The 23,651-nt window shown below is 42.5% G+C and overlaps 1 protein-coding gene and 1 pseudogene across 2 annotated transcripts in view; one reads left to right on the top strand and one right to left on the bottom strand.

Moving 5' to 3' along the window:
• Positions 1 to 23,651, top strand: part of XKR4 (XK related 4) — a gene marked incomplete at its 3' end in the record, with an annotated part of 319,753 nt that overhangs the window by 207,696 nt on the left and 88,406 nt on the right. The gene's annotated exons all lie outside the window — the stretch shown is intronic.
• LOC309791812 (large ribosomal subunit protein uL4-like) lies at positions 2,250 to 16,098 on the bottom strand (annotated as a pseudogene). The gene is made up of 5 exons: positions 16,017 to 16,098; positions 15,131 to 15,279; positions 14,493 to 14,545; positions 5,669 to 5,705; positions 2,250 to 3,522 (listed from the first exon to the last, which is right to left on the bottom strand). The product of its transcript is annotated as a large ribosomal subunit protein uL4-like (transcript).

Here is a 23,651-nt window from a genome sequence, read left to right as displayed (position 1 = left end):
TTTCCAAATTTAAAGATGCTAGGGAATTTTGTGAAAGAGAGGGTACTGGATCTTCAAGAATGCGTGAAATGATTTTGAATGTAGAAATGTTTGGGAGGCAGGTTTGCTGGGCCCTGAGGAGGAAGTCAGAGCATGAGGTGCATGCGTTGTAACACTACCAACTCCCAGAAGTAGGAGGGGAATGATTTGAACTTGATCTTGAAGCTTGAGGGTCCTGAACATCTTTGTCCATATAAGGTCCAGCAACACATCTCTCAATAATGGAATACAATGTCTTAACTAAGACCTGAAAAAAACTCATCATTATTTATTACATTATTTACTGAACAAACATTTGTTGAGTCCCTATCCATGGCAGGCACTGATTTGAATGCTAGAAGAATGATGACCAAGACCAGTCAGTGAAGCAGAGGAAATGAGAGAGAAGTGGGATAATCAGAAGAGCACGGTGATGTGGTAGCCAAGGCCGTTATTTCAAAAGAGATGCTCATAAGGGAGCAGCCCAGACGAGAACTAAATAGTCTATTAGACTCTATCAGTCTATTAGGCAATGATGACATCGCTGTCATCAGGACCAAGCTTAGGAAAGAAGTAAAGATTGCAAATTAGAGGAGAAGAAATCATGGCAGCAAGTTAGAACTTCTAGACTATAAAAAGAAGAAGAAAATCAGTGAAGTGGCTAAGAGGACAAGTTTCAGGAAAGAGACATAAATGTAAGACATAAACCATGTGGTGAACGGTAGGCTTGAGAAGCAGAACAAAAGCAAAAGCTTTATCTAATCCAGTTCCTGCTCTCCTACCCTAGTAGTTAACAAAGGTTAGTGTGAGTTAACAAAGGTGACACTCCCAGCAGCAGGTGGAGCTGGGACCAGAGCCCAGGGTTCAGGGCTCCTCTCATGGATAAAGGACCCCAACGTGGAGACATTCCGTCATGAATGATCTTTTACGTTTTCACTCACCTGTAGCCTTCAGTGTGTTCCTTAACCACGCTGAGAATTTGCTTCTCTGATTGAAAAAGAATTTCCTGATCTAAGTCGCCACGTTGTGCTAGAATCACATAAACAATGAAAAGGACCTTAACCTCCTGTGTGGCACTTGGGGGTGTCAAGTGGTCCACGTGGGCCATCTTCTTCCTTCCTTCCTTCCTGTCTCACGTGGAGAAGGGGAAGGGCACCCGTAGCGTGTTTCTAAATTTGCTATGAAATGAGGTTTCGAAATTCACATTTCCTTTCTCTTTTAAATGGATGTAAACCCATTTGAATTCATTTTCCCTAACCTTGGAATTAAATCCGAGCCTGCTCTCCCCCTGAGCGCTCTCTGTGGCCTAGGTCACTTCTGCCCTGCACGGTCAGTGCCCACTGCCCATGTTGTGATCTTGACTCTTAACCTCAGAGGTGTCCCAGTAGGGTTTTGAAACCTCAGGGATCTTCCAGCAAATGCCACTCAGACTTTGATCTGTCCACTGACCTATATTTTTAGCGTGAAGTACTTTCAGCCTTGACGTTTTTTGAAAGAATATATGTTTATGAGCAAAACAAATGTGGATTTTCTTTATATTCTCTAAGCACATCGTCTCCACGCCATTAGACATGGAAACTAATCTTTTTTCCACAAGCTTATTAGCATTCATATTGTAAGTGTTGAGATATTTTCTACAGTCTGAGAAAGTGTAAGATTCCTATAATTGGTGGTCATATTTTCTTCATTTTTTAATAGACTTTATTTTTTAAAGCAGTTTTAGGTTCACAGCAAAATTGAGGGGAAGGCACAGAGGTTTCCCATACAGTCCCTGCCTCCACAGAGGCATGGCTTTCCCCAGTATCAACATCTCCACCAGATGGTATGTTTGTTACCAGGGATGAACCTATATTGACACATCATTATCACTCAAAATCCATAGTTTACATGGGCTTCACTCTTGGTGTTGTACACTCTGTGGGTTTGGACAAATGTATAATGACATATATCCATCATTATAATATCATACAGAGTATTTTCCCTGCCCTAAAAATCCTGCATTCTCCTCTTGTTCATCCCTCCCTCCCCCCAATCCCTGTCAGCCACTGATCTTTTTACTGTCTCCATAGCTTTTCCCTTTGCAGGATGTCATATAGTTGGAATCATACAGTCTGTAGGCTTTTCAGATAGGCTTCTTTCACTTAAGTCATATGCATTTTTTAAAAACAGATCTTTATTCAAAATCAGCTGTCCAAAATGATTTAACCTCTACGTAATAAGCAAATTTAAGGTTATACAGCAGCCTTCTTTTTCTCTGAGGTGGGTTTCTTTTCTGCGGGCTTCTTTTCAGCTGCTGGTTTCTTGGTCACTGCAGACTTTTTTCCCACCAAAAGCTTCTTCTGCTTCTTAAGGCCAACAGCCTCCTTTCCTTTCTTTCCCAGCACAGGCTCTTGCCTGGTACCCCCTTCTCATGTGATTTGGCTTCTAGTGCTGCTGCTGCCCTATCCATCCGGATTTTGTGGTACTTGGCCTGGCTAAGAATGGTGTTCCGGCGCATGGTCTTTGCATGTGGGTTTAGCTTCAGCATGATTCTCAGGCTTTTCGGTGGACTCCTCTTCGGGACTCTGATGAATCCTGTCGCGTGCTGCCCAGAGAGCCCTTGGATCTCTGGGCTTTTCAAGATTCTGCTAAGGTCTGTACTGAGCATCATGTGCATGGAGATTGTAGTTACTCTTGAGGGGAGCAGCTTTACGCCAAGTGCCATACAGCTCCTCTAACTTGCAGAAAGCACCTTCAGTCCAAATGCAGGAACGTAGCACGTGCCCACCAGGAGCAAGTTCCAAAAGGTTTGATTTGCTCACGTTAGGCAGAGTAATTCCAGGGATGTTTCTGAAGGCCTTGATGACGTGCCCCTTACAGATGATGCAGGGTCCCCTCACTGGATACAGTGACGGTCTCTCATTTTGCCTTTGCCAGGTCTCATTTGCTGAGAGGCGTAGACCTTTTTGATATCATTCCAGACTTTAAATTTCTTCAGAAGCAAAACAACTTCCTTGGTCTTCTTGTAGCCTTCATCTTTATCTTCAACCACCAAAGGAAGTTCAGGAACTTCCTCAATACGATGACCTTTAGACACGACCAGCGCTGGTAACGCCGAGGCAGCCAGTGCAGGGCAGATGGCATATCCCTTCAGTGTTGTATTCAGTCTGCGGTGCCAGTGTCGCCAGGTCTTGGTTGGTGCAAACATGCGGCCCCCAGGACACATATTTCCAGAAGCATCCTGGCCAGAGTGGTGAGTCCTGCCACCCTGAACCCTGGGAATTTGAGCCACAGCTCTGGCAGCACCTAAGACTCAGCACTGGTTTGATGACCTGCTAATTCACTGACAGCATAGGGCTGTCTGTTGTTTTTGCACAAGTTGGTGTGAACAAAGTTCACAATATCTGGTCGAATGGGAGCCTTGAACACAGCAGGCAAAGTGACATTTTTGCCAGATGACTCCCCCTTTTCGGAGTACACTGATATCAGTGGACGAGCACACGCCAAGGCCATGCTCCTCTCAACCTGCGGCTCCCACAAGAAAATAAGTCATATGCATTTAAGGTCCTTCCATGTCTCTTCATGGCTTTTGAGCTCATCTCTTTTTGTGCTGAATAATATTCCACTGTCTGGATGGACCACAGTTTATTTATCCATTCACCTACTGAAGGACATCTTGGTTGCTTCCAAGTTTTGGCAATTATGAATAAAGCTGCTGTAAACATTTGTGTGCAGGTTTTTGTGTGGACATAAATCTTTCAATTCCTTCAGGAAAATATCAACGATTATATGATAAAAGTATGTTTAGTTTTGTAAGAAACCACCAAACTGTCTTCCAGGGTGGCTGTACCATCTTGTATATCCACCAGCAATGAATGACAATTTCTCCCCAGCATTTGATGTTATCAGTGTTTTGGATTTTGGCCATTTTAGTAGGTGTATAGTGGTATCTCACTGCTGTTTTAGTTTGCATTTTCTTGATGACATATGATCTGGAGCATCTTTTTATATGCTTTTTTTGCCATCTGTATTTCTTCTTTGGTGAGGTGTCTGTTAAGGTCTTCCACCCATTTTTTGAGTTGGGTGGGTTGTTGTATTTTTTTATTGTTGAGTTTTAAGGGTTCTTTATTTTGAATAATAATCCTTTATCAGTTGTCTTTTGCAAATACTTCCTCTCAGTCTGTGGCTTGTCATTTTGTTTTTTTGATGGTGCTTTTCACAGAGCAGGAGTTTTTCATTTTAATGATTTTCAGCTTATCCATTATTTATTCTATGGATCATGCCTTTGGTGTTGCATCTAAAAAGTCATCACTATACTCACTATACTCACTATACTCAAGGTCATCTAAATTCTCTCCTATGTTATCTGCTAAGGGTTTTATAGTTTTATAGTGTTGCATTTTGCATTTAGTGTGATCCATTTTAAGTTTTATGAAGTTTATACGGTTTGTGTCTAGATTCCATTTTTGTTGCACGTGGATGTCTAGTTGTTCCAGGACTACTTGTTGGAAAGACGATCTTTTCTCTGTTGACTTTGCTCCTTTGTCAAACATCAATTGACTACATTTATGTGGGCCTATTCTAGACCCTCCATTCTGTTCTATTGACCTGTTTGTCAATTTTTCACCAGTATCACACTTTTTGATTACTGGAGCTTTATAGAAAATCTTCAAGTTGGGTAGGGTCAGTCCTCCTCCTTCAGTATTACATTGGTTGTACTGGGTCTTTTGCTCTCCACATGAACTTTAGAATTAGTTTATCAATATCCACAAAATTACTTGCTGGGATTTTGATTGGGATTGAATTGAATCTATAGATCAAGTGGGGAAGAACTGACATCTTGCCAATATTGGATCTTCTTTTTTTACTTCCATGAACATGACATACCTTTCCATTTATTTAGTTCTTTGATTTCTTTCATTAGAGTTTTATAGCTTTCTTCATATAGATATTGTACATATTTTGTTAGATGTATACCTTACTATTTCATTTTGGGGGGTGCTAATGCAAATGATATTTAAGGTAAAGGGCATGAGAGACTGCTTCTCAAGTTATAACACAATAGTTGAAAGTCATAATGCCTAATGACAATGACACTAGTCCCCAACCTCCACCACCACCCAGAGGATGAGAGAGAGATGCAGGCTGCCTCCTCAAGGAACAGAATGGAGAGAGAGTTCAGATTCAACAGACTTTGTTGTGATCTTGGCTCCACCACCTAATAACTTTGAGCTGCGGCTCATTTCGCTACTTGTCTGCATCTATTTCTTCATCAGAGGAGGGGGAAAGCAATCCCTACCTCATAAGAAAGGCACCTAGAAGAATTTGCTGAGACATTGTGAAGGACAAATGCCCTGAATCAGACTCAGTATATGGCAGGTACTCAAAAAGCATCCTCTTACATCACATGGGGAATAGTTAACTCTGATGTCTTGGTACAGACAATGAGAAAAAAGATCATTTATAACTAAGATATCAACCATACCACCAAGACTGTACTACCAATTCAGGGAATTAGGAATACTACATCACTGCTTCTTCCTGGAAGGAAGGAAGGAAGGAAGGAGGAAGGAAGGAAGGAAGGAAGGTAGAAAAAGTCAAAGAAAAACACCAGAACTCCGTAAGTTCATTGCGCGTCCATGCCCCAGTGGTGCCTCAATTCTCCACTTACTTGATGCTTGTCAGGATGTCTAATTCTTTGCTTGCACCTAGTGAATACAGGGGGGGAAAATGTGAAACAGTAATCTGATATTATCAGACCCTAGAAAGGTACTTCTGGAAACACGAATTGGATTTTCTTCAGCCTTTTTTAATTTAGTGCATTCTAGGAGAAGATCACACCTCTCCTAACACTTACAAAGACAATTTGTGAGCGAGATTGTGCACAAGTAATACCTATTGGATGCTCCAGGCAACGTGTTGCCATGGTACCAATCAGATTTCATCTTCATCGGGGAATAGAAATTAAAACTGAGTGTAACTGTTTTTGTTGGTCCCCATAAGCAGTGTGAGGGTTTGAAAAGGGAGGAGGTCTAGTTTTGTTGCTGTTTTCTGGTTTCAAAACAATACTACATTAAAATGAGTACAGGGGCTTCCCTGGTGGCGCAGTAGTTGAGAGTCTGCCTGCTAATGCAGGGAACACGGGTTCGAGTCCTGGTCTGGTAGGATACCACATGCCATGGAGCAACTGGGCCCGTGAGCCACAACTACTGAGCCTGCGCGTCTGGAGCTTGTGCTCCGCAACAAGAGAGGCCACGATAGTGAGAGGCCCGCGCACTGCGATGAAGAGTGGCCCCATCTCACCGCAACTAGAGAAAGCCCTTGCACAGAAACGAAGACCCAACACAGCCAAAAATAAATAAATAAATAAATAAAATGAGTACACTCCAATGAGTTCAGAGAAACAAAGAATCCCCCAAAGGAGCTCATTATTCCTATAAATTTACATTATCAAAGGATGTGGAGGGCTTCCCTGGTGGCGCAGTGGTTGAGACTCTGCCTGCCGATGCAGGGGACACGGGTTCGTGCCCCAGTCCGGGAAGATCCCACATGCTGAGGAGCGGCTGGGCCCGTGAGCCATGGCCGCTGGGCCTGCGCGTCTAGAGCCTGTGCTCTGCAACGGGAGAGGCCACAGCAGTGAGAGGCCCGCGTACCACAAAAAAAAAAAAAAAAAAAGAAAAAGTTCCTCTTTAATCTCGCCTTTTAGAAAATATATAACCTCACTCATGTGTATGTTATGCTTAACCCTTTAGAAAGAACCAAGAGGAGAGACATTTTACATTTTATTGTACCAACCGAAAGAATCCAAAAAAAGCTGGTAGTGAATGTGATAGAAACAAAAACGTATCCTGTGCCTTCAAATTCTGTGTGCTGCCTGTTTTTCTCTATTAATTGTTTAGCTATTTCATAGGTACAATATTTTTAAATTCTTATAAATCTATTTTATTTAATGCATATATAAAGAGATTCAAAACAGAACAGCTACTGTCTGAACTAGAATATACCCATGCTTCATGAAATATCAAGACATCGAAACACTCATCATTTTATAGGACTACGATACAGCCAATGATCACCAACATGAAGCATCCTTTCATACCAAATGTAGTAACATTCAAATGCATAGGGACCCTTCCTGGATCAGGGTGTGTATTACATCTCCACTTGTTGGGAGTGCACCGGGCCTCCTCTGACCTGTCCCAGTCAGCCTGCTCCACGCATGACCTTCACATGATGCACGGAGCCCAGCAGTCCAGCTGGGAGTGGGAGGTGCTGAGTGACGCCAACAGCCTGCCCTCCTTGGGTGAAACTGAGGGTCTGGACTGAGAGAGATGCAGGGAGCGAGAGCCCCACCCTCATGACCACACCCACCCAAAGTAGAGCTTCCATCCCCCTGAGCTGGGGGCGGGGAGGAGTAATGTGAGCAGGTCCTGGCTCAGGGGAACAGCGTCTGGCTGTTCTTACAGAGATACTGCAAATGTTCTTGAACAGATGTTTCTCCATTTAATATAGTCCTTTAGGACAATTTTCAGAGATTTGGGGTGGTTTTTTTAAAAAATAATTTTCAGCAGACAAAGGGTTGTTTCACTGGAGAGAGGGTATACCTAGCTCTTAACTCTTCCATTTAGGGAGTCAACCTTGCCTTAAATTCTTTTAAATTCTTACAAGCATGGCAATCTGAATATTTACCTTCTTTTCATGATAGGATCAGAAGGGTGTCATTTAATATTAATCAATATGTCACTTTATAAATTTTCATACACGTGTTCAGGCATCTCAATGAGATAATTTCCTTTAAGGTCAAATGTATATATTTTATTCTTATTGGCACATTCTCAATTCTGGAATAAAAAAGAGCAATCTTTTGCTCTTGAATTTTGCATATTGTCATGCTTCCCCAGCCATGTCTACCTCATAGGACAATGGAGAATAATAGGTCCTGTTAATCCCATACCAAGCTCTAGCAACCTCAGATTGCACCCAGGAATTTAATAGCAATAATTGATTTCCACTGATGATCTCACCACTCAGATCTCTGTTGTGAGCTGAATTGTGACACCCTCAAATTCACGTTGACATCCAAACGCCTAGTCCCTGAGGCTGTGACCTTATTTAAAAATAAGAGTGTTACAGATGTAATTAGTCAAGATGACACCATTAGGGTGAGACCTAACCCAGTATTACTGGTCTACTTCTAAAAAGGGGAGATTTGGACACAGATACACAGACACACACACACGCACACATGCACACACACACACGGACAACACCATGAGAGAATGGGAATTATGCTGCCACAAGCCAGGGAACCATCAGAAGCTGGGAGACCTGGGACAGATCCTTCCCTCGGACCTTCAGGGGGAGCACACCTCTGCCAACACCTTAGTCTCCAATCTCTAGCCTCTAGAACTGTGAGACAATAGATATCTGTTGCTTAAGCCACTCAGTTTCTGGTGCTTTGTTACGGAGGCCCTAGCAAATTAGTACAATCTTCCTACTGATGGAAAACGATTTCTTGGTGGCTAGTATGTTGCTCCAATCACCTGCAACTTACTCAGAATTTATGTAATGTTCAGAAGACCTGAGATTTTTACAAACTCAACCCTTTAAAAGAAAGAGCCATAGGGGGGATGGATAATTTGGGAGATTGGGATTGACATATACACACTACAGTGCATAAAAAAGATAATAACTAAGGACCTACTGTATAGAACAGGGAACTCCACTCAACACTCTGTAATGACCTATATGGGAATAGAATCTAAAAAAGAGTGGATATATGTATATGTATAACAGATTCACTTTTCTGTACACTGGAAACTAACACAACATTGTAAATCAACTATACTCCAATAAAAATTAATTTAAAATAAATAAACAAAATAAAATTTGACATGCAAAAAAATAAATAAGACAAAATAAAATAAAGAGCCATGTAAGATGAAGACTACATAGTGGCTAATGAATACTGTCAGTCTCCTGGAATCCAATAGAAAATGTATTGGGCGAAGTGCCTTTAACATGAAATTTCCAAGGGAAAATGGAATAAATCAACTGGCAAGTAGTAAAGAAAGAACATGAATACGCTATTCAAGTGAGAAACTTAAAATCAGTGCTAGATTTTATCTCCTGCAGCGTCAACCCCAGGGTTTCACAATCTTTTTCTCATTTAACACATATGTATCGAGTGCCTCTCATTTGCTAGGCTCTCGTTTGCTAGGCTCTTTTTGTCCCAGTGCTTATTATTTAGTACCTGGTGAAACAAAGTGAAGCTGTAAGCCTGTCGTCAAGTCCCTGGCAGCCCACTCTCGTCTTGCAGAGTTCCTGCACCTCCTATGGAAACAAATCCATGTGCTTAGGTTGCTAGAACCTGCTAGAACCTATACATGTAATATTTCTCTTTCTCTCCGTCTGCCCAAGGCTCATGGTCAAAGTCCCTGCCGGGGGCTGGTTTCTGCGCTCTAACAGTTATGTGCAAGCTGTACCGGGGCCTCTTCAGTAACCCCTGAACCCAGGGGAAAATGCTAAGGGAAAGAACTAAATTCTGACAAATGGAAACTGGCCTGTGGTTGTCTCAATTTCCAGTAAGGTTGCCCATATGTAGGTCAGGAGGTAAATTTAATGACTCATTTGTGAGCATGTGGGGGCTTCTGGCTGAAGTATACTTAAAAACAAGAAGAAAAATCTAAACAAAAAAAATCTTTCTTCCTCTAGTTAACTTCTTGCCTTTGTGCTTCTAGTGATGTTTTTGTGAATCACACTAAAACACTGAGGAAGTTAGGTTAATGGTATCATGTGTCCATTTCAATGTAAAGTTTATGATTAGCTATATAAGACTTAATAATAAATATAATTTTTACATCAAAAAGAAATTAGTCTTCATCCTGTATCATTTGCTGTCACGTTAGAGAATTCTGAAAAGGCTTTTTCACAAAGTAAGCACTGCATTTTTGTTCCATCCACATACATTATAGATTGCATCGAATGATTATTTTCCTCAATGTATAGGAGATCCTGATGTTGTAAAACAGTCTTTGGGACTTTCTCCTTCTGTCTGCATAAGCTTAGACTGTGGGGATGGAGAGGAGACTCCTGTTTCACTAAAGCTCCGTGCTCTGCACACAGTTATTATTTGAATCACTGTCCCACGTATTGATTTTCAAAACATCGTTTTGCTTTCTCCTGCTGGTCTTCTCCATACACCAGCTTCTGGCCCTAAGCCACCTGAAGCTGGCTGCTCCCCCAGGGCCACAGTGGTGACCTTGACAATGAGTTGGCTCCTTGTATATTGCCAGGTGCACTGAGAGATTTAATTATCTGAGGGAGCCCCCCAATAGATTATAGAAAAAACTTGGAAGTCCTTCTCATGTTTTTCCTTTCCTGCTACCAAATTTTTAAATCTAAAAATACATTTGAGTTCCCAAATTGGCAGGTTACATGGTGAGTTTGATTAAGTGCTTTACTCTAAAACACCGCAAAAGTTTGACAACATTCTCTGTGGGCCTATGAATCATGCAAAAATGACTTGCCTCACTTACAAGAAGAGCAACTACAGTGAGATATTCTTTCTTATAATATTGACAAGAATCCAAGTGTTTGACAATGTTCTCTGTTGGGGACACTGTGGAGAAACAGGAGCCCCCATGCGTCGATGATGGGGTGTGGATGCTTACTGCCTGTAAGGTATTTAGACATCAGCATAACTTAAGCATAGGAGGTCCTTACTATTTGAAGAAAATTGATACTAGAAAAGATCAAGTTAAAATAGCTCTCATAAATAAAGGTTAAAACTTGACTGAAAATATTGAGATCTAAAAAATTGAATCTTTATCTTAAAAAAATGAAACTAAACATAATGAAAATAGATTTGTTTTATTGTATTTAATAAGACGTAGTTTATACTACACCATGCACAGATTCATAAAACAAAGAACTACACATGTTGATGGAGGGCGTGGGCATAATCTTACAAACAACTTGTATAATCATATAATATAACACCCTCACTCCCTGTTTGACTTTCACAGCAGGATCATAAAGAGAATTATTTTAAAATGCACACACGGGGCTTCCCTGGTGGCGCAGTGGTTGAGAGTCCGCCTGCCGATGCAGGGGACGCGGGTTCGTGCCCCGGTCCGGGAAGATCCCACATGCCGCGGAGCGGCTGGGCCCGTGAGCCGTGGCCGCTGAGCCTGCGCGTCCGGAGCCTGTGCTCCGCAACGGGAGAGGCCACAGCAGTGAGAGGCCCGCGTACCGCAAAAAAAAAAAAAAAAAAATGCACACACAGTTCACCAGCTTTCGCATAAGCATCTCTTAATCAGGTCAAATCATTCTCTTTAGAAGCACCTATTGTGTCAGTAATTATCATTGTTTATTTTCTCTTCTTCAATTATCTAATCTTGGCCAATATCCATTTATGTTGCTTGTGATTTAGGGTTCCCCATCATCAGTTTCATCAACTTCATGAAATTCCATATATTTTCACCTTCACTTTATAATCGCTTTGCATTTTGCCATCCAAAACCCAGCAAGACTGACCAAGAGAGACCACCAGAATAGTTGCAAGTGTTAATCAGGAAGGCATGACTGAGGGAGCGAATTGTGCAAGAGGTCAATTTATTAGTAATTTTCCTTCTCTGTGAAGTGGTAGACTTACAGCTAATGATCCCTTCTGTATATATCAATGTAGCCATGGGCAGCGCCTCCTTCTCTGGAGGTATCACATCACCTGAGGAGCTTTATGAAGTGATCTGGGTTAGGAATCATTTGAGAAAGTTCCTCAAATAACTATGACAAGTCCCCCTTTCCATGGAGAACCACTGAGGAAGACTGTGGTACACTGAGCATATGCAGTTTTTTCCAAGTAAGATGATAAGAGATAGAATAGTAGATTTTTAGGGAGAAAAGACTCTTGATATCCCACCAGGCGTATGTGCACTTTGAAAGAATGGAAAAGATAAAAATTTCCCTCCATCCTCGAAACCTTCCTCTCTCTCTTCAAAACTGGCCAGCCCAAGCGGAAAGGCTTCCTAGGAGTGATGCATACACAGATTCAGCCAGCCACCCCACAGAGAGGGAGGGACAATGATTCCACTGGTCACCGTTCCCCTTGCCCAGCCCCACTTGGCCAAATTCGGGAGCAAATGAGAGCTGATCCGTGACTGGAGGGTCTTGTTCAGATATTGTTTGGATTTGGCCCAGTGCTGTCATTCTGCAGATCTCATTTGTATCTTTGCAAATTTCCGTATCAGCCCAAAATAGCACGCTATGTGAAAATACATCTGAATAGAGTTGTTCTTTATTGATTGGATTACAAAATTAAGGTGAGGCGGCCTCACCTTTCCTTAAGGTGCGGAAAGGACACCAGTGGAAGTACTGTTCATCTTTGAACACTTCATCTTTGCTTGTGAATGAACAGGCTCTGTGGCCTTAGTAAATCCCTTCACCTCCCTGGGCCTTCATCTTTTAAAATGAAGACACTGAAAAAACACAATCTAGCATCAGATTCATAACCATCAGGAGGATACAAGAAAGAATTAGAAAGGAATGAAAAGACAAGGCCGTAAGGAAACGGGGTTTGATGGCACCCTGAAGACATTTATTTTTTAAAATTTAAAGCCCAATAAAACATGTTGGCAAATTCATTGTAAGAGCAGCCAGGTGACCTTTTCACAACCTTTAAGGTTCTTGTTGCCTTCGGATATTAAGATCTGAAAAAAATAGCGTTTTGCTGAAACATTTATTTTATTTGGAAAATATTAAGTATTTGAGGGTTTATAGAAACAGCAACAGTTTTCTACAAAAGTTCACATGCCTGTTGAATTCCGTAATGTCTCAAATTTAAGATTTTATTATTATGCATCAAGGCAACATTGGATACACAAGAACACCGTCCATCCCTCTGTCTACCACCAACAAAGATCTCCGAGAATTAGGAAGTTATTGAGTTGTTGTCTTGATTTACCTGAAGGAAGGAGGTTTCTTCAGAGTGGGATTGGAGTCTGTCTTCTGCCCCTGACTTCGTAGCAGGGAGTTTGGATTCCCCACACCTGTGTCCTGACGGGACTATATTGGCATCACCACTTCAAACTCTCCAGGTCTAGCATTTTCTACACCCATTACTGTCCACATGTACAGAAGATGGACGTCTGATACAGAAGGAAGCAGAAAGAACCAGAGGAAAAAGATACAATTCAGCCTAAAGTCCAAGTGGCATTTATAGCCACTTTTTCTGGAACAAGCCAGTAGCTATATACAATAGGTTTGTGAGCTAACTTCTTCCCAGTGACAGCTCATAAGTTACCTGTTCACTGTGTGAGCATAATGGTCCCTGTAATCTTGATTTTTACCTGATTTTATTAAACCTCTCCTCCTATTTCTGTTCATCATTTAAAATTCTTGTTTCTCTTCCCATCCCCACCCATAAAATGTGTAGAAATGCACGAGAGACTTTGAGATCTTCGACTAAGGGCACAGACAGGAATCCCAATATGTAATCCCGTTGTTTTTGAGAAGGAAACCACTCGCATAGTTCTCGACATGACCTGGGTGGTCCTGTCAGTCAGGTGTCCAGGGAGGGCTTGTTGACAGCCTTGGACCAGACAGAAGAGCTCACTGAACATACCATACCATTTTCCTGGGCAGAAAAGCTGGGTGGGCAGAGTGAACTCAAGATCAGAAGAGAGAGGGCAAGCCCTATGCAGCCATGGTAAGGCTGGAAGGACAGAGCAGAGATGGGAGCAGCCCCACGCTCAGGGTGCTGGAGGGGAGGGGGCTTCAAGGGGCTTTGGGGCCCCCAGTCCACTCTTAAGCTGTTGGGTTTCTCCCACTGTCCCCAATGTGCCAAGAACAGGCTCCTCTCTCATAAATCTCACACTCTAAGGCAGATGAGACTTCGCCTGTACCTTTGTCCTGGAAGTCTTGAACTTGAGTGCCATGTGGAGTCACCCAGAGAAACACACTGAAGGGATATGAAGAGAAAATCACTTCAGAGAAGACAGCCAACGCAGAAGTCAGCTTCCCAAATTACAAATCTTTTACAAGTTTCAAATCCTGAGGAAACCAACACAAGGAGCAAAGAACCTTCCTAGACCTAAAATTCTCTGGCCTGTGAGAGGCTGTCTCCAGTTTCCCACCTGCTCCCTGGATTCAACCAACGCCATCTTACTTGCGTCCTATAGTAGTGATCTGCCTAAATGTTGTCTGGAGGTCAGAGCCTTAAAGGCAGGCAGTGGGAGGGGTGCAGGTGGGCGGTGCATTGACTCAGCCTCCCTCCGCAGCTCCCACCCCGCAGGTCCATGCTTCCCGCCTTGCTCAGGACAGGGCACTTCATTAGGACCCGCCCAGGGAAAGCATCGAGCAGCCGAGGGTCAGTGGCAGATGGAAATGAGCAGGGACGGTGCTTTGCTTCGGACTCCCCACTTGGTGTTGAGCAGATACCAGTCAGGGACTTTGCGCCCCACTTGCGCCACCTGTGACCCAGGAGAACGCCCCACCTGAGCCGGCCATCCTGAGGGCGGCGTCGCTCGTGAGCAAAACGGTCCAGCTCCTACCATCCAGAGCACAGAGCACGGAGAGAGCACGAGGCTTTTTTTTTTTAATATGTCACAAAAAATTTATTAGAACTAATAAAACAACTTAGCAAAGTTTGCAGAATATGAAATCAACATATACGCATCGCTTGCATTTCTGCACATTAACAATGAACAATCTGAAAAAGAAATTAAGAGAACAATTCCACTTACAATAGCATCAAAAAGAATAAAATACTTAGGTATAAGCTTAACCAAAGACATGAAAGACTTGTACACTGAAAACCACAGCGTTATTGAAAGAAATTAAGGAAGACATAAATAAATGGAAAGACATCCCATGTTCATGAACTATTGTTAAAATGTCCATATTACACAAAACTACCTACAGATTTAATGCAATCCCTATCAAAATCCCCTATTTTTGCAGAAATAGAAGAAACGACTCCAAAATTGATATGTAACCACAAAGGACCCTCAATAACCAAAGCAAACTTGAAGACCCCACTCTTTCTTTTGAAATGAAGTTTTCTTGTTATTATGGCATTTTAATTATTGTGAATCTTCAGGAGAGGGCAGATGAAGGGGAGAGGAGGACAAGCCCGCAGGAGGGAACCACATCCTTCAAGTTCACAGAAAGCAGCCTCCTCCTTGCGCTGGGCTGAGGACCAAGGGGCGGGTGCAGTCAGTGTCCGGACAGCCCCCGGCGAAGGGACCTGAGGGTTGGCTATGGGCACCGCTGCTTCATATGCTTTTCATTATCAGAAACTTTTACACCCTCAAAGGTTATTGAGGACCCCAAAAGACGTTTGTTTGTGTTGGTGACATATATTAATATTTACCATCTTGGATATTAAAACTGAGAACATTTGAAAATATGCATTTAGTAATTCATTTTAAATTAACAATAATAGGGGCTTCCCTGCTGGCGCAGTGGTTGAGAATCTGCCTGCTAATGCAGGGGACACGGGTTCGAGCCCTGGTCTGGGAAGATCCCACATGCTGTGGAGCAACTGGGCCCGTGAGCCACAACTACTGAGCCTGTGCATCTGGAGCCTGTGCTCCGCAACAAGAGAGGCCGTGATAGTGAGAGGCCCACGCACCACGATGAAGAGTGGCCTCTGCTCGCCGCAACTAGATAAAGCCCTTGCACAGAAACGAAGACGCAACACAGCAAAAATAAATTAATTAATTAATAAACTCCTACCCCCAACATCTTCTAAAAAAAATTAACAATAATAAAATCAAAATTGCATGTTAAAAATAGCCCATCTTATGAAAAATAACTTTACTGTTCAAAACAAAAAAATTTAATGGGAACAATGTTGTTTCATGTTTTTGCACATCTCTTTAATGTCTGGCTAAGAGAAGATTCTTCTGTCTTCTGCATTCAATTTGTTGCAACATTATCATGTAGCCTTTAGAGAATTCCACTGGATAACTCATGAGTGAAAAATGTCTTAGTATTATTTTGAAAACAGTTTTTACCTCGAAGGCCCCCTAGAAGAGTGTCTGGGACCCCAAGGGTCTCCAGACCACACTCTGAGACCCGCTGCACTGGGGCACACATCCCTGCATGGCAGTGGAGGCTGGGTCTGCCCCGTGCAGGTCCCTTGGCTGTGTTTGCTCTGGACTCTCCTCATCAACGCAGGGCAACCACAGACCAGGAAACACTGTGCAAGCAAGTCTTAGAAACATGGCTTTAAGGATCTCAGGGTTGAGGCTTCCCGTGAGGATGAGGGTTTCTCATTTACTAATGTGGACCCCAAAGAGTAACCTAGTCACTCTTATAGTGACTGCAAGGCTGTGCTTCTTAGGAAGGGGGTTTGCCACACCCCGGGAGGCCATGAACTGCTCCTCCCCTACCAGATGGATCCAGCCATAAACCTCATCCTCTGCGTATCAATTTCTGCAGCTCCTGTTCAGAATGTCAGAGACATTTACTACAAAGTGCTGCTTCTAACTTTCACTGTGAAAATGTGGACCTTTGTATGTCATGGTGCAGCCAGTGGGCACTGCCTGCTTTTCTCCTTTGGTGGGATTAAGCAGAATCAGGGTAGCATTCCAGATAATGACTATCAAACTGAAGCTTCAAGCAAGGCAATCAGACAGGATCCAAGGTCAGGTTAACAAGCTGGAGCGAGATGAACGGAGATGAGGACCCGGTGGGGAAACGCAGCAGACCCACCCACTAGAGCCAGGCTGCAGAGCCATGGTCAGGAACACAGACCCCTGCCGTCTCAACTCAAGGTCAGGAGCATCATAAATCAGAACCAGGAAGGGCAAGAGCAGGCCGGGGCTTGGCTCCCATCCTAAACACTGTGTTGGCAGCAAGAGGCTTTTCAGATATTGAGGTTCTGCTTTGCTGGTTGCCCCACCTGATGCCATATGGAGTATCTACAGAATATAGCTAACACCATTTCTATAATAGGATATTATGTACCTATGTTCAACTTTATCAGTAAATACATTTTGTTGAGTTTTTAAAATAATGTTTCATGCCAACTTGGAGCATTTAAAGGTTTCTATGGACACCTTTTTGGAGCTACATTTTCCATTAACTTCGCAAATTTCATCTTTAGGGTCCAAACTGATCTCTTACCTATTACTTGTGCTTTTCAATAGTTTTCCCAATTTTTTAACATTTTCTCACTTTATAGCTAGGCTACTTGTGTGGGAACAATTGATAATTTAAGTAAGATAAGTCCATTAGAAGTAACTTATTCACACTATGAACAACTGCCAGTGGAGGACAAATAGACTTACTTTAGAAAAATGTCATCCTCTTACAGACAAGCATTAGCCTTTTGGCAGTCAGCTGTCACTTTATGGCCAGCAATTAAGTAACTAAAGGGCTGTATTTCTATATGTCTCATTACCATGTATTAATCAGTCGAGTCTGTACCAAGCATCCATTATAAGCAAAACCACAGGAAACCAGTTGCTTTTCGAGACAGTGTAACATCATCCATCTTCTGAGGGCGCAAAGCAGACTCTGCCAGCCTTTCCCCACCAACTTTCTTCTCTCTCTTTTTCTTCCCCTTCCTGTCACCCTCCTTCATTCAATAAACATGTAGTAAGAACCTACCTTTAGTTAGGAACTCTGTTTTTTCCCCGGTGAAGAGCTTTAAGGTGATCGCTGCCGAGACTTGACAAGCATCACAGCTCAAAAGTTCACAGAATGCCCTAAGCACAGCCGGCTGCCCCCTCCCAGCTTGACGACCAATCAGCCTTTAGTGCTCACTCTTCCAGGGCCCATTTGTGCCCTCAACCAGCCGGCTACAGCCTTGGAGAAAGAGGAAAGCAGAGAGCAGTCCCAGGAGTAGTTTCTGGAAGAGAAGGTGTGTATATATATAAACACAGATATATATGTCTGTGTTTATATATGTATATATGTATTTGATTACCTTAAAACCTGTTTTATAGTATCCTTATATTATTTCAAAATATTGACACTGATTCTATTGGTATCTGTTAACATTAGGAAGGCTAAACAATGTATGTGTGGGTGTGTAGAAATGGGTGATAGGTAGATAGATAGATGATAGATACATAAATAGACATAGATAGGTAATAGATAGGTATTGAGATAGGTATTTATAATACCTTCCTTCCATGATTAGGGACCAGAAAATGTAACCTGAAGTCATCTTTAGCTACCAGGATGAGCAGCAAACCTGATGTCTTGTGTCTTGTGTGTTTGGATAGAGTCAAACACTATCAAATACTGGGGTAGAGTCATTTCCCAAGAGCTCCCAGTCTGAGGAAAGATGAAGTAAACAGCCACTTCCACGCTAACTACAAAACTGCCCTCGTGTCCATTTATCTTCCTCGTCCTATCGTTATTGCTTTAATTTTTGTGATCAATACATGACAAGAGCCACACTGCACAAGCCTGCACGGCCCTTGCTCAGCACACCTGTGTCTCACAGCCTTAGTATATACAGCTCTTGATTCCTGCCTGTCTTGCTGGCTGCCTTGCAGACGAGAAGAAGACATTCGATATCCAGGGGCAGAGAGAACCGTAACTCGTGTGAGGCATTCACCTGCCCTTCACGGCAGAGGCATAACGTTGTCTGGACCCACTTCTCTCAAGGGTGGATTAATGCCTCCTTGCCTTCCTGCCTCACAAAAAGACAGCGCAGATTACATCTTTGAAGCTGTGTTGTGCTGCGGCTTTATGCGATTTGACATCTTTGCAAAATCTCTGTCTCTTTGCAACGAAAAAAAATGTCTGTTACAATTCGTGCAAGAATGTGATGCCTTAGTGCACCACGTGATTTAGACTTCTCTTTTAAAGTGCTTCTGCGCTTCGTCAGCGTGAAGACCTGTTTGCCCGAAACATCATTGATGTGCTCGTTCTCCTAATACGCTTTGGACCAGAGGAGAAAACCTCGCCTCTGTTGAAGTCAAGCCATCAGAATTGTAATGGTCAGATTAGACGTGTGTAGCAAAGAATTAGGCATGACAGCCTGGATGGGCAAGCGGAGAGTGGGCAGGAGAAAGGGCAAGGAACTCTAATAACAGCCGACAGTAAAGCCACTGCCCACGTTTCGGAATTCGCTCCCTAAAAGAAGCTTAAATCATCGTCACGATGCCATCTGTCATCAGGGAAGCAGAGCTAGCTGGCTTCATTGTTTGCTTCGTGAAACTTCAAAAATCCCATCACCCTTTTTTTTTTTTTTTTTTTTGCAGTACGCGGGCCTCTCACTGTTGTGGTCTCTCGCGTTGCGGAGCACAGGCTCCGGACGCGCAGGCTCGGCGGCCATGGCTCACGGGCCCAGCCACTCCGCGGCATGTGGGATCTTCCCGGACCGGGGCACGAACCCGTGTCCCCTGTATCGGCAGGTGGACTCTCAACCACTGCGCCACCAGGGAAGCCCCCATCACCTTTTTTATGGTATGGAGAGCTGAGAGATGCCAGCACGTTATCACCTCTGTGCTTCCAAGATGCTATCGGTTCTAAAGCAACAAGGTGAGATAGAAAAACATTACAACTCAGGATTTGAATGGCACTTGACTCTGAGAAAGACCCAGAGGCCCTGATGAGCCAGTGGGGAGTACACAGGATGGTACATACACTCCTGATTCCCTTCAATTCCCCTAATCTTTTAATTTTGGAATATGGTCACCTCCAGGGTGTTTGGACAAGGAGGTTCACTCAGAAGCACACTCTGAGTCCAAGAAGGGTAAGACTTACCTCAAATGGGGTAGTTTTACAATCATCATTTCACTGCTGCCTCTTACAAGCTGTGTTCTGAGGGCCTCTGTTAAAGGGGGACAACGCCCAGTGGAAACTGGCCTCCATGACTCGGTGCCGGGGTCCTTCTTTCTAAACCCTTCCATTTGTATGCAGGACGGAGCAGCATCTAGACCCCACGGCAAGGCCATGTGATGCTGAACCATCCTGAAAACACACGTGGATTTTACAGTTTTCACTAATTTGCGGTCGATCTGTTGACCTTGGTCTCAGCAATGAGATGTCTCCTCTTCCTCAGCCTCTAGGTGTAGGACATCTGGTTGGAGACATGGCCTTTGGACAAGAGTGCCTTGACAGTAATAAGACTTGTAAAATATATGTAACCAGTACTGTAATGAAGACAATCAAGTGCTTCTCTGATGGAATCTTTTCTTCCAGCCTCTGGATTTAGTGTCAGAAATAATGATAAAAACAAGAGTCACCTATGAGCATTGCCTGTACAGACACAGGACTCAGGGTGCATGTGCATCGTTCAGCCTTCCCAGCACCTCTCTGGGTGAGGTAGATGCTGTTCCCATCTCAGTGCACAGGTGAGACTGAGCCTCAGAAAAGTTAAGTACCTTGCCCATGATCATAGAGCTTTTACATATACATATATAATATATATTAAATATATGTATATATTTAATATATACATACATAACATAGAGACCCAGCTCTCTATATACTATAAAGACCCCAGTCTGTCTGACCCCTGAACTAAGGTCTCACCTGCCAAGGAACTTTTGTCAGCACGTGTGCCAACAAGCATTTGATCCCAGCCCTATCTTTTATGAGCATTGTGATTTGAGGCAAATTATTTAATGCTTCTGAGGCTAATTTGCCCAAGCTGTAAAGTGGGAACAATAGTACCTACAGATTGTTGAGAAGGTACAGTGGGGAACATAGTGTCTAATATGATATCTGGTACATATGAATCACTCAGTGTCTATTGAGGGAATAAATGAGAGAATGAATGAAAGAATGAGACTCTGATTATTAATTCCTTTTACTCTTTCAGAGAGTCAGTAAATATTGAAGGTGGGGAGGAAGACAGGGAAGCATTATTGACCAAAATATTCCATAAGTTCTTTGTTGGAAATGTACCAATAGTTCATAGTAGTTCTTAGTAAAAAAAGATTCACATGTTTTTACGCTCGTTGCCCAGGTCCAAAAGCCTGAGCCAGGAAACCAGAAGGATGACAAAGCACAGTTATCCTACTCTTCACTTCCCTGGCCTGGCAACACTCTCATCACTCCCAGGGGCTCCCATGAGGTCCTGCGATGTCTGCAGCAGCCTAACTGAGAGTCTCCAGACCATAGGGAGCCTGGGAGGCAGGGACGGGGCACTCTGTGACACCCTCCCCACATGGACCATGGTCAGAAAGGACCACGTAGTGTCAGCCTCACATGGCGAGTATTCAGGTCCTTATTTTTTTTCCCCATTTTTTTTATTATTAGTTTCTGCTTTATAACAAAGTTAATCAGTCACACATATACATCTGTTCCCACATTCCTTCCCTCTTGCGTCTCCCTCCCTCCCACCCTCCCTATCTCACCCCTCCAGGCGGTCACAAAGCACCGAGCTGATCTCCCTGTGCTATGTGGCTGTTTCCCACTATGTATCTACCTTACGTTTGATACTGTATATATGTCCATGCCACTCTCTCACTTTCTCACAGCTTACCCTTCCCCCTCCCCATATCTTCAAGTCCATTCTCTAGTAGGTCTGTATCTTTATTCCTGTTTTACCCCTAGGTTCTTCATGACATTTTTTTTCTTAAATTCCATATATATGTATTAGCATACGGTATTTGTCTTTCTCTTTCTGACTTACTTCACTCTGTATGACAGACTCTAGGTCTATCCACCTCATTACAAATAGTTCAGTTTCGTTTCTTTTTATGGCTGAGTAATATTCCATTGTATCTATGTACCACATCTTCTTTATCCATTCATCTGTCAATGGACACTTAGGTTGCTTCCACGTCCTGACTATTGTAAATAGCGCTGCAATGAACACTTTGGTACATGTCTCTTTTTGAATTATGGTTTTCTCAGGGTATATGCCTAGTAGTGGGATTGCTGGGTCATATGGTAGTTCTATTTTTAGTTTTTTAAGGAACCTCCATACTGTTCTCCATAGTGGCTGTACCAATTCACATTCCCACCAGCAGTGCAAGAGTGTTCCCTTTTCTCCACACCCTCTCCAGCATTTATTGTTTCTAGATTTCTTGATGATGGCCATTCTGACTGGTGTGAGATGATATCTCATTATAGTTTTGATTTGCATTTCTCTAATGATTAATGATGTTGAGCATTCTTTCATGTGTTTGTTGGCAGTCTGTATATCTTCTTTGGAGAAATGCCTATTTAAGTCTTCTGCCCATTTTTGGATTGGGTTGTTTGGTTTTTTTGCTATTGAGCTGCATGAGCTGCTTATAAATTTTGGAGATTAATCCTTTGTCAGTTGCTTCATTTGCAAATATTTTCTCCCATTCTGAGGGTTGTCTTTTGGTCCTGTTTATGGTTTCCTTTGCTGTGCAAAAGCTTTGAAGTTTCATTAGGTCCCATTTGTTTATCTTTGTTTTATTTCCATTTCTCTAGGAGGTGGGTCCAAAAGGTTCTTGCTGTGATTTATGTCATAGAGTGTTCTGCCTATGTTTTCCTCTAAGAGTTTGATAGTTTCTGGCCTTACATTTAGGTCTTTAATCCATTTTGAGCTTATTTTTGTGTATGGTGTTAGGGAATGATCTAATCTCATACTTTTACATGTCCCTGTCCAGTTTTCCCAGCACCACTTATTGAAGAAGCTGTCCTTTCTCCACTGTACATTCCTGCCTCCTTTATCAAAGATAAGTTGACCATATGTGCGTGGGTTTATCTCTGGGCTTTCTATCCTGTTCCATTGATCTATAGTTCTGTTTTTGTGCCAGTACCACACTGTCTTGATTATTGTAGCTTTGTAGTATAGTCTGAAGTCAGGGAGCCTGATTCCTCCAGCTCCGTTTTTCGTTCTCCAGATTGCTTTGGCTATTCGGGGTCTTTTGTTTTTCCAAACAAATTTTGAAATTTTTTGTTCTAGTTCTGTGAAAAATGCCAGTGGTACTTTGATAGGGATTGCATTGAATCTGTAGATTGCTTTGGGTAGTAGAGTCATTTTCACAATATTGATTCTTCCAATCCAGGAACATGGTATATCTCTCCATCTATTTGTATCATATTTAATTTCTTTCATCAGTGTCTTATAATTTTCTGCATACAGGTCTTTTGTCTCCTTAGGTAGGTTTATTCCTAGATATTTTATTCTTTTTGTTGCAATGGTAAATGGGAGTGTTTTCTTGATTTCACTTTCAGATTTTTCTTCATTAGTGTACAGGAATGCCAGAGATTTCTGTGCATTAATTTTGTATCCTGCTACTTTACCAAATTCATTGATTAGCTCTAGTAGTTTTCTGGTAGCATCTTTAGGATTCTCTATGTATAGTATCATGGTATCTGCAAACAGTGACAGCTTTACTTCTTCTTTTCCAATTTGGATTCCTTTTATTTCCTTTTCTTCTCTGATTGCTGTGGCTAAAACTTCCAAAACTATGTTGAATAAGAGTGGTGAGAGTGGGTAGCCTTGTCTTGTTCCTGATCTTAGTGGAAATGGTTTCAGTTTTTCACCATTGAGGATGATGTTGGCTGTGGGTTTGTCATATATGGCCTTTATTATGTTGAGGAAAGTTCCCTCTATGCCTACTTTTTGCAGGGTTTTTATCATAAATAGGTGTTGAATTTTGTTGAAAGCTTTCTCTGCATCTATTGAGATGATCATATAGTTTTTCTTTTTCAATTTGTTAATATGGTGTATCACATTGATTGATTTACGTATATTGAAG

The sequence above is a fragment of the Mesoplodon mirus genome (assembly GCF_964341445.2).
Source record: "Mesoplodon mirus genome assembly, chromosome: 16".
Lineage (NCBI taxonomy): Eukaryota > Metazoa > Chordata > Mammalia > Artiodactyla > Ziphiidae > Mesoplodon > Mesoplodon mirus.
Note: the sequence above shows the minus strand (reverse complement) of the source record. Positions and strands in the feature narration are given on the sequence as shown.